The sequence below is a fragment of the Rhipicephalus microplus genome, unplaced genomic scaffold, assembly GCF_043290135.1.
Source record: "Rhipicephalus microplus isolate Deutch F79 unplaced genomic scaffold, USDA_Rmic scaffold_16, whole genome shotgun sequence".
NCBI lineage: Eukaryota > Metazoa > Arthropoda > Arachnida > Ixodida > Ixodidae > Rhipicephalus > Rhipicephalus microplus.
Genome location: NW_027464589.1, coordinates 7,313,726 through 7,340,070, shown reverse-complemented (window position 1 = coordinate 7,340,070; position 26,345 = coordinate 7,313,726). Strand labels below are relative to the sequence as shown.

The window sequence follows — 26,345 nt, the reverse complement described above, 5'->3', positions numbered from 1 at the left end:
CACGATCGTCCTATAGTCTAGGTTTCCTTGGCACTCTATAAACCTATTACATTAGAAAACTCATCAAATTTTTTTTAGGGGGGGGGGGGGGCATGAGGTACTGTAATCTCTAGCCAAATTACACTTGGAACCAAAGGCATTGCTGACTCTTGCATTGAGCTTTCATTCATGAGAGAAGTATGTATAATATTGGATGTACAAACATGACATACATTTGAGCAGTGCTGAGATTGTTCTGTTTGCAGAAAAAAAAATGGTGCAAACAAAAATATGGTTATTTGAAGTTTGAGGAATGAATACAACACAGACGAAAAGAAAGCACACACACACGTATTCGTACTCACGCCTTAAGCTTCAAAATGTTAAACCAACAAGCCTAGTCTTACACCAACATCTGCCATTCTTACACAAACATTGCAGTCACTGTTCCTTATAAAGCGTGCATACCAGGTAATCTAAAGCTGGGTGTTTCAATTGCACCTGGCTAAGAGCGCTAGAAGGGCTGTGTTTCACACAGCTCTTCACAAACTTTCACATAAGTTTTTCAAAGCTAAGCAATTTAGGGGCATGGCTTGTCTAACCACTGTCACGTGGTCACGCTGTGGTCAATACAGGGATTGCTTCCTAGACTAGATACCTGCCACATAAGAAAAAAAAAAAAAAACAGCTGCCACACCCTTTTTCTCTTTCTTTTTTGATTAGTGTTGGTCGCTGGCGAACAATGCAACAAATCGACATTTTTCATGGCCTCCGAAATGGTGGTGTACAGTCGCAGGTCTCTAATAATTCTGGACTGATGCGCGCCTACGGGCCGCAAAGTAAAGAACTCCGTAATGATAGTGTTGGTCGCGTGTGCCACCGCACGATGCTTGCTCAGAACTGAAGGCAAGCCGACTCAGCTGGGAGTACAAGCCATTCATCAGGCATCTTGATAAAGGAGGCAGTGGCCAAGGCTAACAGGACTCAAAACCAGTGCAAGGTCCAACACAGTAAAAGCTGCAGAAATAACCAAGATTTCTTATAATTCTCCTGAAATGGAAAGAACAAAAAAAAAAAAACATACAGCCGGAGTGGACAAGAATTCGATTTGCTATGGGAATAGCAGGGCTACCCATGCCATGCATTTCCTCTAGTTTCATGCTTGTGGATTTAGAAGTACACCAACGGCATTATTATGCAATTTGGAACAACGTCAGGGCCTGCACAACAAGAATAATTTTCGCTAGTCATTACGTAGCTGGGTGGAAAGAGGAGTAACAAAGGACACGCCATAACATGAATGGCATGGTTGGAAGATCATGTGATAAAATGAATGGGAGAGGTAATATGGTTGCGGTCATTGATATAGCAGCTGTATTATCACTGCTGCTGTAATTATGGATGCTGCTCTAATTATTTAGGTGTCAATATTCTAAGCATTAAAAAGTATCTTTTAGATGCTGAAAATGGGCTGACCAAAGGGAATTTTTGGCATCTGTTCTAAATATAGGCACAATAAATTTTTGCATGAATGCCCCTAATTTCAAACCAAGACGGGCCCAACCTGCATCTATGATCGAAAAAAAGTATTGTTGAGAGTACTCAAAGGACGATGCAACATTTGGCTGGACTGGCAACTAAGAGCCTGGCAGAGTTTTATGATACTGTACATAAGGGCTACTTAATTCACCTACACTGGTTAATGGCGCATTACAACACAATCCTCGATTATTGGGTGCACTGCACCGCAGTCCCCAATTGCAGCGTCGTGCCAGGAGGGGTGATGTTGCGGTGCAGCTCAGAAGCTGACATGTTTCACTTATGCTCGTTTGAACATGGCGTAGGTTGTAGGTGCAAATGGTGTGCAAAAGAAATGATTTCCTGTTGTTGATGAAAATGGTTTGATACACGTAGACGGCAGTGCCGAGATACGTGAAAAGCTGATGAGTGAATTTATGCATTTTTGACCGAATGCGGGCGTAGGGGAAGCAACGTACAGGTTATGCATGAGCGCCCTCGATGAAATAGAGAGAAGAAAAAAAAAAAGAACGCGATGACATTGCACCTGCATCATCTGCACCGAGCTTGCACTGCAGCGGCTCTACCTGAACTTTTGCAGCACTTGTAGCAGGCCATACCGAAATTGATTACACCTATATACACATCTCTAATGCTTTAGTGGTGCCCTCTTTTAGTGGGTTAGTGTAAGTGGTACCACCTAGAATTTGCATGACAAAATACAACACTACATCTCCCTTTCATTGATCTACAAATTCAGTCAAATTCTAAATTACTACAAGTTCACTCTTTTGGGTGGGATTGCACGCCTACTGGTAACCTTGTGGGGTATACTGTCAGGGTCTGGCCTGATACTCGTACCGTGCTGGCCACTTGAAGGTTCCTCCTGGCTTGACCCTGGGCTCTGAAAGGACACTGGGGATGGCACACGGGGATCCAAGAAAAAAGGCTTGAGATGCTGTCAGTTTTTGTGTAAACTCTAGTGGGAGTTTTCACCATGTACAATCATGGAAGCTGGGCCCCATAAACTTCAGCCGGGCTCTCGGCATCAGTTACCTGCACTTCATCTCCTGAAGAGGGGTCACGGAGCTTTGTCACCAAATACTGATGGTCCAAGTCCCGAGTTTGCCTCTTCTTGGTGGTGGTGTCTTTTTGAAAGATTATGTCTGGTCGCGGAAGTCTGGTGACAGCTTGCCCTGGTCTCTGGGAATGCATGTCCGTAACCATTGTCCCATGTTGGGACGGACTGTACCTGGTGACGCCAGGTGTGTCATAATACGGCAGGAACCGGTCATTGCTCTTGCGGTAAGGATCTTTTACAGTCTAAAAAGCCCGTTCCACTGCACCATTCAATTGAGGGTAACCAGGACTGTTAGTTACGTGACTAAAGCCATAGTTTTGAACAAAGCTTGTTCACCACAATCTATCAATCAGGTAATACAGAAATGCTCAGAATATAGTCAACCACTATACATAGCCTTCATAGATTACGAGAAGGCGTTTGATTCTGTAGAAATATCAGCCATCATGCAGACACTGCGGAATCAGGGTGTAGATGAAGTATATATAAACATTCTGGAAGAAATCTACAGGGGATCAACTGCTACCATAGTGCTTCATAAAGAAAGCAACAGAATACCAATCAAGAAGAGTGTAAGGCAGGGAGATACAATCTCCCCAATGCTATTTACCGCGTGCTTACAGGAGGTTTTCAGAGGCCTAGAATGAGAACAGTTAGGGATAAGAGTTAGTGGAGAATACCTTAGTAACCTGCACTTCGCCGATGGCATTGCATTGCTGAGTAACTCAGGGGACGAACTGCAACTCATGATTACGGAGTTAGACAAGGAGAGCAGAAAAGTAGGTCTTAATATTAATCTGCAAAAAACGAAAGTAATGTACAATAACCTCGGAAGAGAACAGCGCTTCGAGATAGGTAATAATGCACTTGAAGTTGTAAAAGACCTGAAGCGTGGAAACTTAGGCAAGTTGGTAGGACATAACTGAATGTAGAAACAGTGCAACCTAGAAGTAGTTACTTCATAACTACGGAAGCAAAAAAAAACAAGAACAGAAAAGAGCGCTGACTTTCAACAAAGATTCAATATCGGAACATATATAAGCGAAAAAAAAGGAGAAAATTGGGCATGCATAGAAGGGTGCAGGAACAACCACTGTAATACAATGTCAGCAAAACTCTTGTTTCTTGTTGAATTAGCTGAAAACGAATACACATGTAGCTTAAAAAAAATCGAGATACGCAATCTCTTTTTGCAACTACGCAACCGGTGGGCAACTTACACATCTACCTTCAAACCTATTTATTTGATAAGCTTCAAATATCTCACATGTGGCCTGCGAGTTGTGCTTGCTTAATACTTCGCAACGCTCAAAAACTGGCATGCAGTCGCAGTCTCCACAGTGGATTCCGAGGTGTCCTTGAACTACATTGTGCACATTATTATTGTGCTCTCTTAAACGGTCATTGAGGCACCTTCCGGCTTGCCCTATGTATACCATTCCGCACTATTTATTTATTTATTTATTAGAATACCCTCAGGGCCCGTAGGGCATAACAGAGGGGGTGGGTACAACATTTGATAACACACAAGAAAAAAAGACAAAGAAAAGAAACAAGTGTCAGATGCGCAAATCACGAAGGCAACATAAATCAACTAAAAATGTATAAGTAAGAATTCAAGCACATACAAGACAAAGATAGATAATGGAAACTGCGTATAGTTACAAACATTGCTGAGAAATTGCAGTCTTGAATAACAAAGGGTCTGTTATTGTTACAACGGAAGAGGGAAGGTGGTTCCAATCGACGGCTGTTTTCGGTAAGAAGGCTGCTGAAAAGAATTTGGTGCGGCAAAACGGAATGGCAACCTTATGCTGGTGATCAATGCGCGATGAGTGGTATGACGGTTGTGAAATGAGGTCTCGCTTTATTGATGGATTGTGAAAAAATATCTTACTAAAAAAATGCAGTCGCACCAGTTTCCTCCGGACAGTTAAATTGGGCAGGTCAAGGTTAGATTTCATTTCTGATATGCTAGCAGTACGGGAATAATTAGAACAAATGAACCGAGCTGTGCGGTTCTGAACAGATTCTAACGCGTTGATTAAATTTTGCTGCACGGGATCCCATATAGCGGACGCGTACTCAAGCTTTGGGCGAATTAGTGATCGGTATAGTAGAATTTTGAGGGACAGCGGAGCGCGAGAAAAGTTGCGGCGTAAGTATCCTAGCGTTCGGTTAGCGTTATTACAGATGTAGGGAATTATTCCACTATAGTGGAATAAGATATACGACACCAATAACACTAGGTACAAAGTGCGTTCTGTGTTTCACAGTGCATCTTCCTCTAATAGCAGCTGGATTATTCACCAGTTTACAAAGCTTTGAAAGCTTTTCTGGGGCGGAAAATACAACAGTGACACCAGCACGTTTACGGATTTTTTTTCAGCCGATGCGACACGTTATGCAGATAAGGAACTGCAACACATTTCATGGGAACTGACACGTTTAAAGGTTGAGATCGCCCTCCTTGATTTTTAATTTGCTTCAGTAGTTTTGCTTTCAAAAGATCATTTGCAACAGTAGCTGAGAAGTTTGAAAGGCAAAGAACATGGTTGGTAGGAAGGCTGCAGTTGACGATAGATTACATACTGATGTCACATAGGATGTATGATAGGCCCAGGGGAATGCACATAGATGAATGTGGCTCCAGAAGTCTGGGTAGTGATCAGAAACGTATCAAGCCAAGTGTTGAAAGAGCAGTGAAAATGGGAAGGAGACAAGATGAGCTACTACAGGAAAAGTTGTATTCAGAAAGGCAAATAGAAATAGCTACTAAACAAATTGAGAAAGTAATCGCTGAGGATAATAAAACAGTGTGGACGTACACGAATCTAATTAGGCTATTTGAGCTAGAGCTTGCTAAGGAACGTGAAGTCACCCCGAAAAAGAAGACACAAACCCAAAAGTTTGTGGGATGAGGAAGTTAAGAGAGCCATAGCAAAACGTCGGGAAGCCTCTAGGGAACACAGACATCTAAGCAGCGGGGTGAACCGACAGATGATGTTGGAAAGAAAATGGGAAATCTTTCTAAGCTGTAGAAGGGATGCATCCCTTCTGATCAATGAAAAGATTAGAAGAAAGGGAGCCCAGTGGCTGGCAGAAGTACATAAAAAGGATAGAAAGGCAGCTGCGAAATTTTGGAACCATCTAAACTCCCTAAGAAATGGGATGAACCTAGAGCAGAGGTTTATAACTACAGCTCAAGGCGCTAGACTAGAAGGGGACGAAGCTATTGAATATATAAGAACAAGGGTGACAGAAAAATTTCAACACAGAAGTGCCTTATGCACCACAATAGATAAGGATGAATCAAGTGGCATAATGGCTCCATTTTCACAACGAGCTTGGGAAAGGGCTGAGAAGAGGGTTCCTAGTAGTACATCAACAGGTCCCAGATGGCTTTCCAATCATGCTGATAGACATTGGGTCTGAAGTCTAAGCAGACTTTGAGAGAGGCAGTGAGCAAAATAATAATCGATGGTGAAGTCCTCGATGGAGGGAAACTGAGCAGGATGAGCATGAGCTATGAAGCAAAGGGGACAAAGCTGACATAAACAACCACCGTCCTATAACAGTGACATCAGTGGTCTACAGGCTGGCGATGCAGACTATAAAGGAAAGACTGCAGGCATGAATAGAGGATCAGGGGTTGCTGGGGAACTGCAGAATGGGTTTCGGAAACACAGGAGGCTGGAAGACAATCTGTTCTCACTGACGCAGTGCATCGAAATAGCAGAAAAGGAACACAGACCTCTGTGGCTATGATTTTTGGATATCAAGGAAGCGTAGGGTAGCGTGGTTTAAGAGGAATTGTGGGGAATACTGGACACACTAGGTGTGGAAGATGGAGTCGCTAATCTTTTAAAGGATATCTATAAAGGTAGCAAGGTAGTTATAAAGTGGGAAAAACAGGTATCCAAGCTCGCGGAGGTAAAACGGGCGCTTAGGCAGGGCTGTCCTCTGTCACCCTTGTTGTTCATGATGTACCTATAAGGATTAGAGGCCAAATTAGGGGCAAGTGGACTTGGCTTCAACCTCTCTTTCGTCAAACAAGGAAAACTCATTGCAGAGGCACTACCAGAATTGATCTAAGCAGATGATATAGTGCTAATGGCCGACAAAAAGCAAGATTTGCAAAGATTGAAGATCTGCGATAATGAGGGAGATAGGTTAGATTTCAGATTCAGTAAGAAAAAATCAGCAGTCATGATTTTTAATGATAATGAAGGTAGTGAGCCTAGAATACAGGAGGTTACGCTAGAGATAACAGATAAATACAAATATCTGGGCGTAGGGATAAGCAATGGGGCCGAGTACCTAAGGGAACACGAAATATACGTGACGACTAAAAGTAACAGGAATGCAGCAGTGATGAAAAATAGGGCACTGTGGAATTACAATAGATATGAGATTGTGTGAGGAATATGTAAAAAGGTAATGGTTCCTGGTCTGACGTTCAACAATGTGGTCTTGTGCATGAGATCAGAAGTTCAAGCAAGATCAGAAATTAAGCAACGTGGAATAGGTAGGCCTGCCTTAGGAGTTCACGGGAATACACCAAATCAGGGAGTACAAGGTGATATGGGATGGTCATCATTTGAGGGCAGGGGAGCGAGCAGCAAGATAAATTTTGAGATGCGATTGAGAGAAATGGGGGAGGAGCGTTGGTCTAGGGAGGTTTTCAGCCACTTGTACATGAAGAATGTTTATAAAATGGAGGAAACGATCCAGAAAATTGATGAGTAAATACTTAGAAAACAGCAGGGGGCGAAGCCAAAAACAATCATCGTTTAATAAGAAGGTGAAGGAAACGGAGACTGACATGTGGAGAATCGGCATGATTAAGAAGTCCGCACTAGAGATCTATTGAACTTTTAAGCAGGAAATCGCCAAGGAAAGGATCTATGGTGATAATACTAGGGGTAGTTCTCTACTGTTTGAGGCGAGGATGGGAGTATTGCGAACCAAGACATATCGGGCCAAATGCGAAGGTGTAGACACGGTATGCAGTGCGTGTGAGGAGGAAGAGGAAGCTGCCGAACATTTGATAATGTTCTGTGAAGGGCTTCACCCTTTAATTCAGGATGAATGCGCAGAGTTTTTCAAAGCCTTGGGGTTTAGCTACAGGGAGGGCAAAATTGACTTTAAACGGGTAGAATTAACTAGAAGGAGGTTATCTGATTTGTGGCTATAGTCAACTCACGAGTGAAAATTCAACCCTTCACTGCAAAGTACCATTCCTCAACCTCACTATTTAAAGGAAAAAAAAAAAGATAAATCAAGTTTTTGGTTCAATAAGTATTAAGGCTTTGTGGCGTTAGCCACCCCCCGATCTAAAAGGTACAGCCACATCAATCAATCCATCCATTCTATCGTGGTGCTTGTGTACATAAAAATGGAGTTCCTGTTCGGCTAGCGGCTGCTGCGTACTTGTCGGTCGGCCGACAATAATGTCACTACAATAGTGCCACTACAACAAGGTGCTTGATTGGGCTGGTGGGTGCTGCATGGTAGACGAAGAAAGTGCTTAACAGGGGAAATGACAGGAGAAGACTTCCTACAGTCTTCTGCTCAGCGCTCTGTTCTCGTCTCTTCTATCGCCTCCTGTCGTTTGAGCTGTTAAGCACTTTCTTCGTCTGCCAGTGCCACTACCATAATCAAGCAAACCATGACACTTTCGATAGCTGATATCCCCGCATAGCTGAAAGTGTTGCATAGTTTGATAAGTTCTGGCAGCAGAAAGTTTGGTCCCTCCATGTGGAACAAATCTGAAACTTGTTGCCATGGGTATCCATTGAAGGTGTTGGCAGCAGAGGCTTGGCCTTGGTAGTTACTTATTGTTCACATGATTTCACCATAGGCACGATATGTTTGCCTATATGAGGCCACCAAACAGCATCACACTTACGTGCTTTGCATCAGTTCACATCCTGATGACCCTCGTGTAAAGTGAATCCAATGTCTCTCTGCAGAGCCTCTGTAATCGTCACATGCCCTCTTTTAAAGGCCCTTCACCAGGATTGACAATTTGGAGCTGACCAGCGTAATGCATACACTGGGCGTTCACGATCACATCTGCCAAAATTCGCGATGCCAAGCGTCGCAGAAATGAGTCTAATTTCAAATTGAATGCCCCTTGCCCTTCTCATGTGCTCGTGCCTAAAGATTGAGGGGAGGACGTAGGTATGGAATTGCCCTACGTAGAATGTGCTTTGATGTTGCCAACAGTAGCCTGTGACGTGGTGAAAATTATTTGACACGTCATGTGTAGCGTGTGCAATTAGTTGCTTGAATAGATCAATGAGACACAAAGAGAATGTGTGCGTCTCTTTCATTTTGTTCCAGTGAATTGCATCGATATGCGGGGCTTGTGTGCTTCTGTTTTACATGTGTTTGTTTCTCCACGGGTAATGCATCGAGCAGACGCCAGTCCTGGAAACAAAAGTAATCTTCTTGCGCATTTCAGCAATCATTATGCCTATTTATTCTTTTGCATCTAAGTAAACGTTAATGTGGTACTGGCTCACCATACCGCTTCTCTTGTGCCAATGAAATGTATAGTTGTCATCACGGTATTAGGTAGCAAGCCGGATGATGGGCGAGGCAGTATAACACAAAATAACGCTGGTCAGCAAAACATGACCGCACGCGTGTTATGGAGCTGTGTTTGCTTGGGCTCGTAATGCACACGTGCCCTGACGTGCTGCCCATTACGTGTCCCTTTCGCTCGGATTCCAGAAAGAGATATCGCTTGCTAAGACTATGTGGGCTGTGTGGCTATCAATTTGAGCTCGCCTTCTCACATTGTGCTTTCGTGTCGCTTCAGAATGATGGTTTTCTCAGCTTCTAATGAACTGATCAAAAAAATTCTTGTGGGCCCGTAATGCACACGTGCCCTGACGTGCTGCCCATCATGTGTCCCTTTCGCTCGGATTCCAGAAAGATATATCGCTTGCTAAGACTATGTGGGCTGTGTGGCTATCAATTTGAGCTCGCCTTCTCACATTGTGCTTTCGTGTCGCTTCAAAATGATGGTTTTCTCAGCTTGTAATGAACTGATCAAAAAAATTCTTGTGGTATAATGCACTTCATCGGAAATAAGGGTGTCTACCAATCTGGAAAACCTGAAAAAGTCGGAGAATTCGTACCCTTCCTGAAAAGTTCGGGAATTTCTGGAAAATCTGGCCTTGTCATGGAAACTATATGGCAGTCTGTGGGATCGACACAAAAATAAACATCACCATTGACCAAAGCCTAAAAAGCCACTCCTTTGGCTACAACTACAGTGAAAAGCAAGAAGACGCGTGAAAAAATAAAAAAAGCAGTGTGTAACTGTTGCTTCTTAGTGTGGACTAGAAAGGATACGCCTACCAAAAAAATACCAAGTTTACTGATGTTTCGACACCCGCTATGGGAGCCTTGTTATCAATAATAGCCATAAGAAAGGCACAGGGTATTTAAGTACGCCTAAGTACGTGACTTCAGCACCAGGACTATATTTTTATAAGTGTCCCATCACTCCTGTGCAGTTGTGTGTATGTGCTGGTATTCTAGGTGCAGGCAGATGCAAGCTTTTCTTTGGCCAGAATGCACGCGCTTGACCAGTCAGTTTTGGTGGCCTGTAGATTCCACGTGTTCAGCGGAGGTATATGAGGCCACGCATTGTTTCCTGATGTCATATTCGTGTTGTTTAACTTTTTTTCTTGAAATCAGTGGTCTCATTGATGTACTGGTTGTCACAATTTTAGCAGCCTAAAGCAAAAAAAAAAAAAAAAAAAAAACGCGGAAATTTTTGCTCGGCAACTTGTCCTTCACATTGTCTAAAACGTTCCTTAGCTTCCATGTAGGTGCATTCACTATTTTGATGTGTGTTGCTTTAACATCATCAGCATCATCCTGACTACGTCCACAGCAGGACAAAGGCCTCTCCCATGTTTCGCCAGTTAACTCGGTTTTGTGCTTGCTGCTGCCAATTTATACCCGCAAACTTCTTAATATCATCTGCCCGCCTAACCTTCTGTCTCCTCCTAACCCGCTTGTCTTGTCTGGGAATCCAGTTAGTTGACCCTTAATGACCAGCGGTTATCCTGTCTACGCGCTACATGCCCGGCCCATGTCCATTTTCTCTTCTTTATTTCAACTATGATATCCTTAACCCCCGTTTGTCCCCTAATCCACTCTGCTCTCTTCTTGTCTCTTAAGGTTACACCTACCATTTTTATTTCCATCGCTCGCTGCGTCGTCCTCAATTTAAGCTGAACCCTCTTTGTAAGTCTCCAGGTTTCTGCTCCGTAGCTAAGTACTGGCAAGATACAGCTGTTATATACCTTCCTCTTGAGGGATAGTGGCAATCTACCTGTCATAATTTGAGAGTGCTTGTCAAATGTGCTCCACCCCATTCCTATTCTTCTAGTTACTTCAATCTCGTGGTTCGGCTCCACTGTTATCACCTGCCCTAAGTAGACATAGTCTTTTACAACATATCGCACAGCATATCTGACTTTCCAACCAACATCATTACACACGTTGCTAAATTTGTGCATGTTTGTCTTGACCATTCTTTTGGCTCAGTTTGAAGGCCTTCTAGTTTGGATAGAACTATCATTAGCAGAGGCTTACTGGGATATGTGATGCCATTTATTATTATTATTATTATTATTATTATTATTATTACTACTACTACTACTACTACTACTACTACTACTACTACTACTACTACTACTACAACTACTACTACTACTACTACTACTACTACTACTTTCATTATTCTTGTACCGCCGCGGTGGTCTAGTGGCTAAGGCTGCTGACCTCAGGTAGCGGGATCGAATCCTGGCTGCTGTGGTTGCATTTTTGATGGAGGTGGAAATGCTGTAGGTCCATGTGCTCAGATTTGGGCGTACGTTAAAGAACTCCAGGTGGTCAAAATTTCCGGAGCCCTCCACTACGGCGTCTCTCATAATCATATAGTGGTTTTGGGACGTTAAACCCCACATATCTGCTATCATTATTTTTATTGTGATTCAACATCAAATGTCCTCAGCTATGCACTTATTGCTGGTAGCTCGCATTTCAAGGGTAGAGTTGGGTGACTTCATCTAAATTTCTCTTTTGAGTTCTTGAGATGGCATTAATAAATTTGTGACTAATTTTTAGCATTATGTCCATAGAAGAGTATACAAATGAAGGTAACCTACCCGCATGTGTGATGAATCTGTGGAGTCGAGGGAGCTGTTGTGACCAGACAGATTCCTTCTTGGCAGCACACATTTGAACGTTATTGCTTTAAACCCTACCCCTCGCTTTCATTGCAGGCATCTGAGGACTTTTTCGAACTCTAAGCGTCAGAGCCCAGAGAAATAAAACATCAACATGCATGTGCTCATCGTAGAAAAAGAAAAAAGAATGATATGCAGTGCGGCTCTGTTCTTGCGATGTTGTTAGACATTGTCAATGCAAAGTGCACAGAATACACAAGTAGTATATAGTTATTATTATTATTTTACTGAAAAGTATATTTTTGAGGTGTACAATTTAGAAGGGAAGGCAAATCAATAGTAAATACAGCAATCTAAGTTAATCAGATCCAATCCAATCCACATCCTAAATAGTAAAGTTGGTAAATACAGGTTGATCCAATCCATATCCTAAGTAGCCTGGGTTCTAACCATTATAGTGAACTAGAATATACTCCAGTGGCAGAACCGGCCGGGCTCAGGCATCCTCCTTTTACACAGATGCCACGAGATGGTGCCACTTCTTCATTTCTTAGCAGTTTTGGCAGCGTTTTAGGACCATCGTGGTATTCTTCAAACTCTCAGCTGAAGTTAACCTTAGCTCATATGTTTGCACTCTCCCAAACAGCCATCTTACTGACTCTCTGGCTCGGACGTATCATTTTGGCCATACTTACATATTCTTTCATATTTACCGCAGGCGCTCGGAACATTCTGAGCACGTGCATTACATTTATTCACTTACTCTAAAGGATTGCCTGATTTTTTTATCACTCGTAGGTCTGTTTCGAAATGTCGAAAAGCAATTTTCAAATGTCAGGGAATATTGAAAAAGCAAATTGGTAGACACCCTGGGCACACATCTGCCACCGTCTAACAAAAATTTGTTATGCGGCCTGGTGAGGGGCCCTTTAAGAAGCAGTCCATGGAACATTGTTTTTTTGAGGCCAACCATGCCGGCAGCACTTCACGAGAGCAATGCACTCACCATTCTTCAAATGGTGCTGACAGACGCTTTAGGGCTAACTGGGGTGCATGCCTTAATGTTGCTGACGACCTCGTTGTCGTGCAACTCCACTTGGTTTTCTTCTGCTGGGGACGCTGATGCGACGGGGTCTCTCGAGAGAGTATCAACTGTTGGCAGCAGCTTTCCCAGAAGGAACAATACGTCGTACTGGTACCTCGTGAATTTCGGTCAAAGCCTTTGGATCCTTGGTGGTAAAGCATTGACGTCCATGGAATCAAGCAAGGACGTCAGCAGTAAGTGATTGGTTTTTGTGGTGAAAAGTAAGCCCCTGACATACTTGTCAAACAGCTTGACAGCCCATGTAACTGCCAAGCCCTCCTTTTTCTACTCATTCAGAAACTCCCATTGTTTCGGTGCGCAGTTAAAACACTTGTGAACGAGCACCCAAAGGTTTTTGGGCGTTTAGTACTTATGAGAATGGAATGAAATGGAATGTTAAAACTTATGACAATGAAGCACAATATTACCAATGAGCTGTATTACATAATTAATGCAACGAAAACCGCCAGGCCTGCACGCCTAGTGCAGCACAGTTACAGTGAGAACTGCAACGGTGGCCTTTAAGAACTCTTAGGGAGACTAGCAACAGTACACATGCATTGTATCTACTACGCCATAAATCATCATAATTTTCGTTTAAGGTATTGACAAATTGCACATTTCCTTTTGGAAGAGCGCTGAATAGGATGGATGTGTAGCAATGATACATTGCAGGAGCTAATCACAGAAGTTAGTGTTATGATGCATTACTTCACGTCTCCAAGATGCCGACAGCACCATGCTGATCAAGATCCATGTGAGAGCAAAGTGTGGTATATAAGAGACTCGTTGCTGAAACGTCCAATGTATCGTGCATTGGATAGCATGCCCGGCACCTGTTCTTGCTGACTGAGAGGTCAAGAGTTTGACTCCCTATTATAACTTTTCTGGCGCACACAAAAAACAGCACAAGGAAGAGACAGACGAGCACTAACTCTCGGCTAATTTATTTTTGAAAGGAACAAAAACATAGTACCTGGGTACCAGCACAGCGCATGTGTAAGTCATGTGACTGGTAAACATGAAAAGATATGTCTAAACAGAGTTTAAAAAACTGTACTTCCTATCTGTTAGAGCCACCAAAGGTTGACTAAGGCAAGGTTCCTTTTGGCGTTGCATAAGTGGTTGCCAGACTGGAAGGGTGGTTGTTGCCAGACTGCCGCTAAATTTGGCTAACATTTTTTCTTCTTTAATTGTGGCTTCTCCGTAAGAGTTTGGTGCTATCCACAGTGCATTTTGCGAGTGCATGAGCGACGCTGGCCCTTTTAATTAACGGAATGGACCGAGCCTAGCAGAAGTCGAGCGCGGCGCTGCCATGTAATTAAGAGGCCGTTTTAATTCCGTTTTAATTAATGGAATGAACCATGCATTAGAGAATTCGTTTTATTTACGGAATGAACCGCGCCTAGCAGAAGTCGAGCGCGGCGCTGCTGCGCAATTAAGAGGCCGTTTTAATTAAAGGAATGAACCGCGCCTAGCAGAAGTCGAGCGCGGCGCTGCTGCGCAATTTAGAGGCCGTTTTAATCAACGGATTGAACCGTCCATTACAGAGGCCGAGGCGCGTTCTCTTGCTGTGTGCGCAGATGTGCGATTAAGATATCGCGTCTCCGTATTAGGGATGACGGGGAAAACTGAATAGAGTCGCAGGAGGTGATGCGCTGCCCCCCTCCCCCTTACTTTTCTTTTTTTTCCTCTCAGCTGATCGTGTCGCGTCGACCGCGCGCTACGACGGGGGACGCTACGCTTCGCCTAGCTGTGTCAGCACAAGACATATCGTTCGGACTCGTATATACATGTGATGAATAAGCGTTCCAAGGCTGGTTAATTAGGGTATGTCGGATATGCTACAGCTATGTACGCCTGGACTCGCGAAATGCACCGCGGATAGCACCAAACTCTTACGGAGAAGCCACAACTACAGGAGAAAAATTTTCAGCCAAATTTAGCGGCAGTCTGGCAACAACCACCCCAAAGTCTGGCAACAAACTTATGCAACGCCAAAAGGAACCTTGCCCCAATTGCCGTTGACTAATACATTTGTTTGTACAACTATTTATATGGAAGGCTTCCGTAAGTTCACATGTTAGGTTATCTTTGTATGAGAAGTACCGTGATAAAGCCTTCGAACAGCAAAGAGTAGAAAAAAAGGACTTCATGGAATTAGTTATTCCAAAAGCACATGCACGTCCTCACCCGCTGAAAGCAAATGGTGCATGTGCCATAGCGCAGGCCAAGGGTAACACAAATTAAAAACCTGATTTCCCTTGAAGTCCTTGAACCTAATCTTATCTTAAAAGAAATAAAAAAACAATCTCAGTATTGTGGAAATTATGTTTAATGATGTTTCTGTTAACTATATACATTGTTATTTTTGTATGTTGATAGATGTATATACTTTTCAAGGTTGCCTGGCACTTTATACACTCTAGATGTGTTATTCTACACATGATTTTCATCCCGCTCCTTCGACATGCATTGTATGAGCCAAGCCGAATCAAATATTGCTAAGATTTAATTCGTGCATGGCTGGTTGAGGAAAGGTTTGGTCAGTCTGCAAGTCCGAGTGAGTTCGTGTCAGGAAAATTTTGGTGAGCCGGAGTCTGAGTGAGTCCGATTGACAAATATTTTGTTGAGTGTGAGTATGGCTGAGTTATATTTTCATTATATTTTTGCAACTCTGAGGTTATGTGAGCCTCGGGAAGCAATATTTTCGAGAGTCTGAGTCCAAGTGAGTCGGGCTAACTTATAATTTAGTGAGTTTGAATCTGAGTGAGTCCACCTGAGGAAAATTTAGGCGAGTCTGAGTTCGAGTCAGTTAGGTGTACGAAAATATTCCGGAGTCTGAATCCGAGTGAGTATGCTTCAGAAAATGTTTAGTGAGTCGAAATGACAAAAAAATTGTTGAATCGGGGTCGGACTGAGTTTCATTAGAGATAAATTTCGCAAGTCTTAGTCCGAGTGCGTCTTGAGCAAAAAATTAATTTACTGAGAGAGTCTGGGTGAGCTCCATTTGTTTTGCCTACCTATGGTCACTATCGGTGGCATCTGTCGCCCAGGTTTTATCCATTGCGCGACGTTGAAAAGAAAGTTTGAGGGCCCTTTCACTCGCTCGTAGAGATTCTGAGGCTTGATTGACGATGATAGTCAGTAAGATTGACTTACGTTCTTATCAAACTATCTCTTACAGTTGAGTTCAGCGGAAACCTGCAAGGTGGTGGAAGGGTTAGTAAAGGGAAAGAAGACGATCTCCCATTTGTAGCACGAAGCCACAAGGAAATCAGTAAATTTCTCCGTAAAAAAACCTCTTAGTTGCCAAAATATTCGTCGTGGTCTGGGGTTCAAAACTGGGACCTATGCCTCTTCGAGGTGGTCTCTCTACCAATTGAGCTAGCCAGGAAGCTAGCAAATAACAGCGCAAGGACGAATTCATAAACAACTCAGTCTGTTGCTAGCTTCCTGGTTAGCTCAATTACATACTGCCGGTCTATCGCAAGAGGGCAACCAAAATACACAAAAGATACACATACATTGAAAAGTGATAAATGCACGACTACAGAAATACTATATTACATGAAGTGTAGGCAACAAAAGCTATGACATGGATGTCGGCATTCTTCCAAACACACTCGGTGCTGCTGCCAACTCGATTCTGTGCCATTTTTTACCCATTGCCATTCTTTAAAAATGGTGTACATCTATATCATCTCTTTTGTCATTGAATGGAGCCACTAGCGTCCGCGGACAGATGCTATAGAAAGCTCCCACTTGACAGAAGCAGATGGTCTAGTGTCATCGTCTCTTGCGTAAGATGTTCCAGCTAAGGGAGACTTTAAGATGAGTATCTTCTTCTCGGCTTCATGTGCCTCGCGAACTTCCTTTTCTGTGCTCTCGAACAATGTGACTTCTCTCAACTGAGTCTCAGTGCAGTCACGATTCCCAACAATTTTTCGTAATCGATGATCCTGGGTCGTGAAAGACCAGTTGGAAAGATAAATAATCCTGGCACACTCCAATATTGCCGTATGTTGTTAGACACCAGCCGAAGTCTTGCGCCGCTTCCTGCTCTTATAAATTCCGCCACACCAACTGACAAGCCAAACGCGCCATGCAACGCTGACTGCACGTGTCACCACACCACGGGCTGGAAAAAGAAGGCTGGTGGCTTTTCGAAGGAGCGGCACGCGGCGAGACACAGAAAGAAGAAGTTGACGAGGTTTTCACTATTGAGATCAGGACCTCCTCTGTGTATTCGGTTGACGGGCACTAGTTTGCCCCAAATAAATAGTTGTTTTAGCTTCCAGCGTTGTATTTGTTCGTTACAAACTGGTGGAGGTGCTGGGTATGATTCCAAGCCCATCTCAGGTTAGGGAACATAGCCCAGAACCTCGAAGGTTGGAGTCGGCGCAGTTGACTCCTGTACACCAACGCACGAGTCACCACCTGCGAGGCGAGCAGCTCGAGTTTGGTGCCGTCTTCGATTCTTTGAGACCAGTGGAGACTAAGTTCCGGAGACTCTGCAATGGCCACCCAAGCGACTTCATTTCCATCTCATATCGTCATGGATTCACCCCGAATACGAGAGGTCTTCCACTGTGATATTTTCGAGGATTCCAAGGACTGGCTCGACGGTTTCGAACGCGTCGCCAAACTGAACGGTTGGAACGAAGGCACGAAACTGTGTTACGTCTACGTCGCACTGCAAGATTCTGCGCGTACATGGTTCAAGAACCATGAAGCGTCCTTGTTGTTGTGGAACGACTTTCAAAAAAGGTTCCTTACTACGTACTCAAACACGGACCGCAAAGAAAAAGCAGATGCCGCTCTTCAGACGCGAAGCAAACGAAACAACGAGAGGGTTGCCATGTACATTGAAGACATGTCCCGACTGTTTCGCCGGGCCGACCTGAACATGACTGAGGAAAAGAAGTTGCGGTACCTGATGCCTGAAGTGAAGGAGGAGCTTTTTGCAGGCCTGGTGCGTAATTCACCCCACTCCATTGCCGAGTTCAGAACAGAGTTGACAATGATAGAAAAGACTGCAGCAGGGCGTGCGGCAATACAACAGGGAAGTAAGCGTCTCATCTGTTGCCCGGTGCCGACAACCCCCACAAGCAACATTGACCTCTTGCATGAAATAGTGAGGGTTGTGGTAAGGGAAGAGCTTCAGAAAATGCAAATGACTCAAGGTCATCCAGTGATGTCCTCGCTTGTCGACGTTGTGCGCGAAGAAGTGCGGCAAGCGGTTCTTTAACTACAACCTGAGGTACTACAGCGCGCACAACCGGAGCCTCCGCCTCAGTTGTCGTACGCGCAAGTTTTACAACAGGACCTCGGACGCATGAACCGGACGGCTACGACTGCTGTGATGCCTCCGACGTTTTCTCCGAGTACGCCGCTACCCATGCCAGAAGCAAGACCACGTAGGAGTGATGTATGGTGCAGTGTAGACCGGGGCCCCTCTGCTACTACTGCGGAGAAGCAGGTCACCTTTACCCGGCGTGCCAGTATTGTCGAGCAGGACTGCGTGGTTTTCCAGTCAATGCACCGTGCCCGCGGTGCGGTGACCGACCCTACGAAATCGAAAAGTATTTGTCTTCACGCAATTCACCTCAAGACACGCAACAATGGGAGTCACGTTTGACAGCATCGATGCGCTATTGGTGGCTGAGTCCTCGTCCGTCATCGAATCTCCGAACCGAAGACCACGCGCACCTAGCCCGCGGCGGGAAAACTACGGCCAACGACCTTTGAAGGTGAGGCCACTGATATACTGACAACTAAAAACCCTCCATTGTTAGCCCGACAGGACAGCAGCAGTTATGCAATGTCGGACAAGTGCAGTAGTAGTGACGTCATCTCCGAACTGTTAGTCACGATCGACGACGTCGAAGCCATTGCGCAAATAGACACTCGGGCACACTGTTCTGTTGTCATTAGTGCTCTCGCAAAGAAGGTGAAAAAAGGTGATGAATGAATGAATGAACCAGACCTCAGATACGTACCGCTGGAGGGCACTTAGCCCCGTAAGATCATGCACCGCAACGATAGGAATAAGAAGATTCATGTATGTCAGAAGCTTCATTCTGCTTCCTGAATGCTCCCGTGAACTGATTATAGCATGGACTTTTTGTAAACAAGCAATGCAGTCATCGACTTGCAAGAATCTTAGGTTTCGTTTTCTACAGAGAATGCCGTCGCCATCTGTCATGCGGAGAACCTAATCGTTCTATCTCTCCACATTGTGGACGAAGATGTAACCCTGCCGCCACATTTCAGTGTGACCGCTCTTGTGAGGAGTGAAGCTCTCCGTGACTGTGACGGATTAGCGGTTGGAAACATCGGGCTGCTACTAGAAAAAGAACTATGCATGGCAAGAAGCCTGTGAGCCTTTGTGATGGATGTGCGTAAATCTAATGAACTAACTTTGGAAATGAGCTGCGGCATGTCACGAAAGAAACATCTGTAGCATCGCTGCATGAGTACGGTTAAGTCTCAGATGTTTGCATTCTTCATAAAGCTTCAGAGACAGTAGATAATGTACTCCAATCAGTAGACATTGACAGAGAGCTCTCGTCATCTCAGAAACAACAGATTGCTGACCTCATCAGAGAGTTTGCCGAGTGCTTCTCTACCTCGTCGAAAGTCGGACGTACTCCCGTCGTAAAGCACCGCATCGTGGTTGAAGAACATGTGACACCTGTGCATCAGCCCCCATACAGAGAAGCGCCAGAAGAAAGAGAAGCCATCAAGAACCAAGTGCAGAAAATGCTCAGCGATGACGTGATCCAGCCATCCAACAGTCTGTGGGCATTACCGGTAGTGCTTGTCAAAAATAAGGACAACACTCTGTGATTTTGTGTTGACTACAGAAAGCTGAACCAAGTCAAAAAGCGTGATGCTTACCCGCTTCTGCGAATCGATGATGCCTTGGATAAGTTACGCAATACTCACTTCTTTTACTGATTGGACTTAAAAAAATGGATATTGGCAGATCGAGGTGGACGAATGAGATCACGAGAAGACTGCGTTGGTGACCCCAGACGGGATTATAAGAGTTCAAAGTTCTTGCTTTCAGTTTGTGCTCTGCTCCCACTACTTTCCAGAGGATGATGGACACTGTGCTCTCCGGACTCAAGTGGCGATTGTGTCTTGTCTACCCCGACGATGTAGTGGTTTTTTTCCTCTACCTTCGAGCAGCACATTCACCGACTGAGAACGGTACTGGATGCCATTCGTGTGGCAGCACTGACCATCAAACCAGAAAAGTGTCACTTTGGATTTCGTCAGCTTCGGTTCCTCAGGCACATAGTTAGTGCGGAAGGCGTCCGCCCGGACCCGGAAAAGATCGTAGCAATTGAAAATTTTCCGAAACCGCAAGACAGAAAGGCTGTCAGACGAATCCTGGGACTCTGTGCCTACAACAGATGCTTCATCGAAAACTTTGCTAAGGTCGCTGAACTTTTCACAAGGCTAACGAAAGAAAGCATACCATTCTCCCCATTTTGATCAAGAAGCCGATACAGACATACATACCGATGTGAGTACTGTTGGTCTCGGTGCCATCTTCGTTCAGTGGCAGAATGGAGAAGAATGTATCAGCGAACAACACTTGCGTACCTGTCCTGAGCTTTGGACGCTGTCAAGGCATTGTGAAGTTGCCAGAGTTAACAGTGAACTTCTGGGTCGATAGGTAAATGCAGCATTACTTCCAGGAGCTGCAATGGTCAGTTTTCTGAGGAGTGATGACGTGGGAAAGGCGAAGGGGAGTGATGAGACATAGGTGACCGAGAATGTTGCTGCTTATGGCGAGCGGTCGTAACGTGGGGTAGATTTCGAGCATTAGGGTTCGGTGGATCCTCATGGCCGTGAAAAGAGGAGGATCAAGTGTTGTCTGGACGGTATGGTGCACAGGGACCTGATGGCCAATGATAACAACAATAGTGGTAAATGTGGCCAACACCGTTGCAGTTGAAGCATATCGGCCTGTCTTCACACGTGCGCCACTGCTTCGGATCAAGGTACCTGTAATAGGTCAGTTGTAACTGGTAGTATGAAACAAGGCTAACTGAGGGACGACTTAGGGCACATACAGGCTGGATAGCTGCATTAGTCAGTTCTTCGTGCACAACGGCCTGGATTAGTGACACTGTCGGGCGGGCCTCCTCGTCGAAATGAGCCTGGGGAGCAGATGGAGTTGCTGCCTCGATCTCTTGCCTCACAAGACGTAGAAAGTTTTCGGTACTGGGCGGCGACTGAATCTGGACGCCTTCGCACGACGACTTGGCGGCAGTGTTAAGGAGCCGAACAATATGCTGCATAACTCATCGGCTCTTTGCTTCTTCGAACCTTCGGCACTCCCTGATGATGTTGTGGCATACTTTTCTTCTTCTTCTGGCACGACACACTTGGGACGTAAGCTAGCAGAGGGTAGTCTGCTGAGGAGAAAGAAGTAGTACTTCGAACAATGACTGAGATGCATTAATAAACTCCGCTCTCTTTTCGGAACCGCGTTTCAGAGTGCTATATTTATTGGTGACCCGGACTACGAACGCGACCTTTCATGGAGCAGCGTGAGCATCTCGACAGCCTCAGCCCTGGTACCGCTGCCACTGCACCTGGCCATGTACCCTCCTCGGGTGTTGTTGGAGGTAGTACTACCATGACGCTACCACAGCTGTGGCTTGCCGATCCCTCCTTACGGTTCATTCAAGTCGAGAACAAGTTCCGCATTCATCTCATCACGTCAGAAGTTCGCAAGCATGAGCTCCTTGTTGAAGCCTTGCCGCCACAGGCAATGGCCGAAATACGTGACATCCTCGTGGGCCCGCCTAGTGACACTCCATATACGACAGTCAAACAGGCTCTTCTTCACCGACTCGTTCCGCCTTAGCATTGGCGCATTCAGCAACTTCTGTGCAACGAAGAGCTCGGGCACCGTCGTCCCACACAGTTTCTTTGTCACCTGCAGCACCTGCTTGGGGACCAGCCGGACAGCTCGGAAACATCCATACTACGTGAGTTGTTTCTACAGCGTCTTCCACCTACCATGCGAATGGCTCTTGTCCCAGCTCAGGATATGCCGCTGTTGGAGCTGGCAGAAATGGCCGATGACATGAAGGACGTTGCTCCGGCAGTCATAAACGCTGCCCACACCTCTCCGATTTCCGAAGCGGATTCTCTCCGAGAAAGGGTAAAAGATCTCGCAGCTGAAGTCGCCAAGTTGCGTCTGCAATTGCTGAGCATTCGCAACTTATATGACCACCCTCGTCCACATCGACCATCTCTCACGTCGGCTGCTCCGCAATGGCCCCTCCACCAGCCCGAGCACTGCTTTTCTCCGCAGAACACATGCTATTATCACCGGCGTTTTCGTGCCGCGGCTCGCAGATGTGTGCCACCTTGCTCATGGTGCATGGGAAACGCTCCGGCCGATCGTCAATAACAGTGGCGGGCGATCAAGGCCAAGCATCAAGCCGCCTGTTCTACATCACTGACAGAACCACAGGTCTGCGCTTGCTGGTGGACACTGGAGCAGAAGTCAGCATAATTCCAGCGTCCAAAACTGACTGGCGTCTTCGCGAGAAGTCAACTCCTTTACAAGCGATCAATTCTTCGGTCATCGCAACTTACGGACAGAAGCCTCTGACCCCCGATCTCGATCTTAAGAGGAAACTGCAATGGTTATTTTGGATAGCAGACGTACACTACGCAATCTTAGGCGCCGATTTCTTAAGGCATTTTCATTTGCTCGTGGATATGAACCGCTGTCGCCTGGTGGATAGCTATACCGGCTTATCGGTCAATGGTTTTCTGTCCCGCGCAACGGCCCTAAACCCCACTTTCGTTAAACCGCCCACGTCACCATATACAGCTCTGCTCAACGAGTTTCCGGAGATTGCAACGCAGTCTCCCATGAATAAGACCCCCAAGCACACTGTGACCCACTGCATCGTTACCACAGGCCCACCGGTTCACTGCCGCCCTCGCCGACTTGGCCCTGATAAACTTCGAATTGCTCGCAACGAGTTTGAGCGTATGTTACAGTTGAAAATCATTTGTTCTTTATCAAGCTCGTGGTCGTCGGCGCTACACATGGTTCCCAAGAAGAACAATGACTGGCGGCCCTGTGGTGATTGTCGGGCTGTCAATGCAGTCACCGTTCCAGATCGATACCCGTTACCCAATATTCAGGATTGTACTGCCTTTTTAACCGGCACAACTGTATACTTGAAGATTGATCTTGTGAAAGCTTATCACCAGATCCCCGTTGAGCCTTCTGACATTCCCAAAACTGCAATAATTACCCCATTTGGGCTCTATGAGTATTTACGAATGCCTTTCGGTTTGAGAAATGCAGCTCAGACATTTCAGCATTTTATAAACGAAGTCACAAGAGACTTACCGTTTTGTTTCGCCTATATTGACGATCTTCTCGTTGCCAGCGAGGATGCTGAAACGCACAAGGCACATCTACGTCAGCTTTTCGCTCGATTGCGTGATTGCGACCTTGTCATCAATGTAGAAAAGTGTCAGTTTGGAGTCTCGGAGATAGCATTCCTCGGACATCAGATCACTAAAGATGGCATCACTCCTCTACCTGACAAGGTTCAAGCTACGTCCTCGAGTACCCGCCTCCCACGTCCATACGCAGTCTACGACGTTTTCTCGGACTCGTGAATTTTTATCGCCGCTTCTTACCTACATGCTCTACAATGCTGCAGCCTCTGGAAGCACTACTCTCGACTTCGCAAGCCGAGTCAGCCGCACTTCCCTGGGACACGGTCGCGGATCAAGCTTTTGCCGCCGTTAAGACCAAGCTCGCCCAGGCCACCCTCCTGCACCACCCTTCACCAACGGCTCCCACTAGCCTCATGGTGGACGCTTCTTCAGAAGCAGTTGGGGCCGCTCTTCATCAATGGATCAATGGTGCATGGGCTCCAATTTCCTTCTTTTCTCGCAAGTTACGTGACACTAAGCGCCGGTATAGTACTTTCGGACGGGAGCTCCTCGCGGCCTACCTTGTGGTGAAGCATTTCAGGTACTTCCCTGAAGGGCGACAATTTGCCATTCTTACCGACCACAAGCCCCTTGTTTCGGCTTTACGTTCCTGCAGCGCCAAGCACACTCCTAAAGAACTTCGACACCTTTATTTCATTGCCGAACTCACCACAGACATACGTTATGTAAAAGGCAGCTTTAACAGTGCAGCGGACGCTCTCAGTCGTATTATCATCAATGCTATGTCAGGCACCACCGGCCTTTCATTGTCCTCGCTCGCGCAGGCACAGGCATTAGGCATTGAGCTTCCACGACTCCGATCCTCTACTTCCCTCCGACTGGAACAAGTCAACTTCCCCGACGACGACGTTACGCTCTGGTGCGATGCTTCACACAACTGCACTCGAATCTATGTTCCTTCACAGCTTCGTCGTGCTGTTTTTGACACCCTCCACTTCATGTGCCATCCAAACGTAAGAGCTCCGCAACATCTGGTCACTGAACGCTATGTCTGGCCGCGCATACACGCTAACATTCGTGACTGAGTTCGCACTTGCAGAGCATGTCAGCCTATTAAGGTGCAACGCCACACCAAGCCTCCACGGGGAAAATTCTCTCTCCCTGATGCACGTTTCGACACCATTCATTTGGACATTGTCGGGCCATTACTTTCATTCGGGGAAATACGTATTTGCTTACGTCTATTGACAGGTACGCTAGGTGGCCTGAAGCAGCTCCAATGCCTGACATCACGGCAGAAACAGTTGCTCGTACCTTTCTTGCTACTTGGATAAGCCGTTTTGGTGTACCATCAACGGTGACTACTGATCGAGCCAGACAGTTTGAGTCAGCGCTTTTCACCTCTGTCACATCTCTACTTGGTTGTGCGCGTATTCGCACAACTGCGTATTATCCAGCATCAAATGGCTTAGTGGAGAGACTCCGCCGTCATCTAAAAGCAGCACTCTCCTCGCAGCCTCACGCCGAAGATTGGGTATCACACCTCCCCATCGTGCTTCTCGGCCTGCGTTCAACACTTCGGCCAGAACTTGCTTGCTCTGTAGCCGAAATGGTTTATGGCTGCACACTCCGTTTGCCTGGTGACCTCGTCAGCCCCTTTACTGCGCAGAGTGTTTCAGATCCATCTTTTTTCGTCCAGCGTCTGCGGATCTTCATGCAAAACTTGTGCCTATCGCCAACTTCAGCCCACCCTAAGAACGACGTTTTTTTGCCGGCAAACCTACATACATCTTCACATGTTTTTGTTCGTGTCCATGCGTCTCGCCGTGCTCTTCAGCTTCGCTATGACAGTCCTTTCCCAGTCATCAAGCGTTCTGAACATCATTTTACAATCCTGCGTAATGGGCATGAAGACAAAGTCAGCATTGAATGGATCAAGCCAGCACTTATTCTGACAAGCTCCGTCTGATCATTTTTTTTTCTTCAAGTGCCCACGGCTACTTGTCTGCAGGGGGGCCTATTTGTGGCATACTTTTCTTCTTCTTCTGGCACGACACTCTTGGGACATAAGCTAGTAGTGTGTAGTCTGCTGAGGAGAAAGAAGTAGTTGGAACAATGGCGGAGATGCATTAATAAACCGTGCTGTGTTTTCGGAACCGCGTTTCTGAGTGCTATAATGTCATCAATGGTGGAGCAGTCTTTGTACAGAAACAAGCAAAAGGCGTCGTCAGCGGTGCCTTTCAGAATGTGGCTGACTTTGTCGGCTTTCGGCATTTGGCTATCAACTTGCCGGTACAAGGCTAAGACATCTTGTATGTGCCTCATGTACGGCTCCGTTGGGGTTTGGGCACGGCATGAGAGCTCTTTCTGGGCGGCTCCTTGGCGTGCTGTAAATAAACTTTACTGTTAACAGCTTCGGCTAGTCTGCTCGACTTCTTCCTGAGAGACTTGACCAGTTTCGGTCCTACGAGCCGACCCCCCACTACATTTTTTTTTTATTCACATACTGCAGCCCATTAAGGGCTATAGCAGGAGTGGGTGAAAAAAAAACAGCAGTGAATTACAAAAGTATCACTTCCGGGAACACACTACAATATAACACACGAACAAAATACAATATACATGGCAATTCCATTCAGTACAAAAATAAACATCCAATGAATGGGCACTGCGGGGCGTACATATTACCAGAACAAAGCAAGGAACTATTGGTTAGATACGACTTCCAAGAGAAGGCAGGAATTGATTTATCGATGCACTCCTAATCTCACCCGGCAGTAAATTCCATTGTTCTATCGTTCTAGGAAAAAAGCTAAATTTGAAATATTGGTGTGTGCGTAAAAAGGGGCGAGGTTTAGGGCATGATTATTTCGAGTAACGGTTGGCATAGCATACGTAAGATAGCTGTTATCGGAGAGACGGTTAACTGAGTGAACGATGGCATGCAAGAATTTGAGCGACTCGATATCGCATCGAATAGAGAGTGAGGTTAGATTTAAAGTAGTAA

General features: G+C 45.6%; 2 protein-coding genes across 8 annotated transcripts in view; both read left to right on the top strand.

The window, feature by feature from the left end:
* The window catches only part of Hel89B (histone acetyltransferase 1), a 913,881-nt gene that overhangs the window by 1,020 nt on the left and 886,516 nt on the right, over positions 1-26,345 (top strand). The gene's annotated exons all lie outside the window — the stretch shown is intronic.
* The window catches only part of LOC142784951 (uncharacterized), a 166,749-nt gene continuing 150,767 nt past the window's right edge, over positions 10,364-26,345 (top strand). Inside the window, exon 1 of the mRNA XM_075883345.1 lies at positions 10,364-10,783. The gene's annotated coding sequence lies outside the window, so the exon portion shown is untranslated. The remainder of the gene's footprint in view (positions 10,784-26,345) is intronic.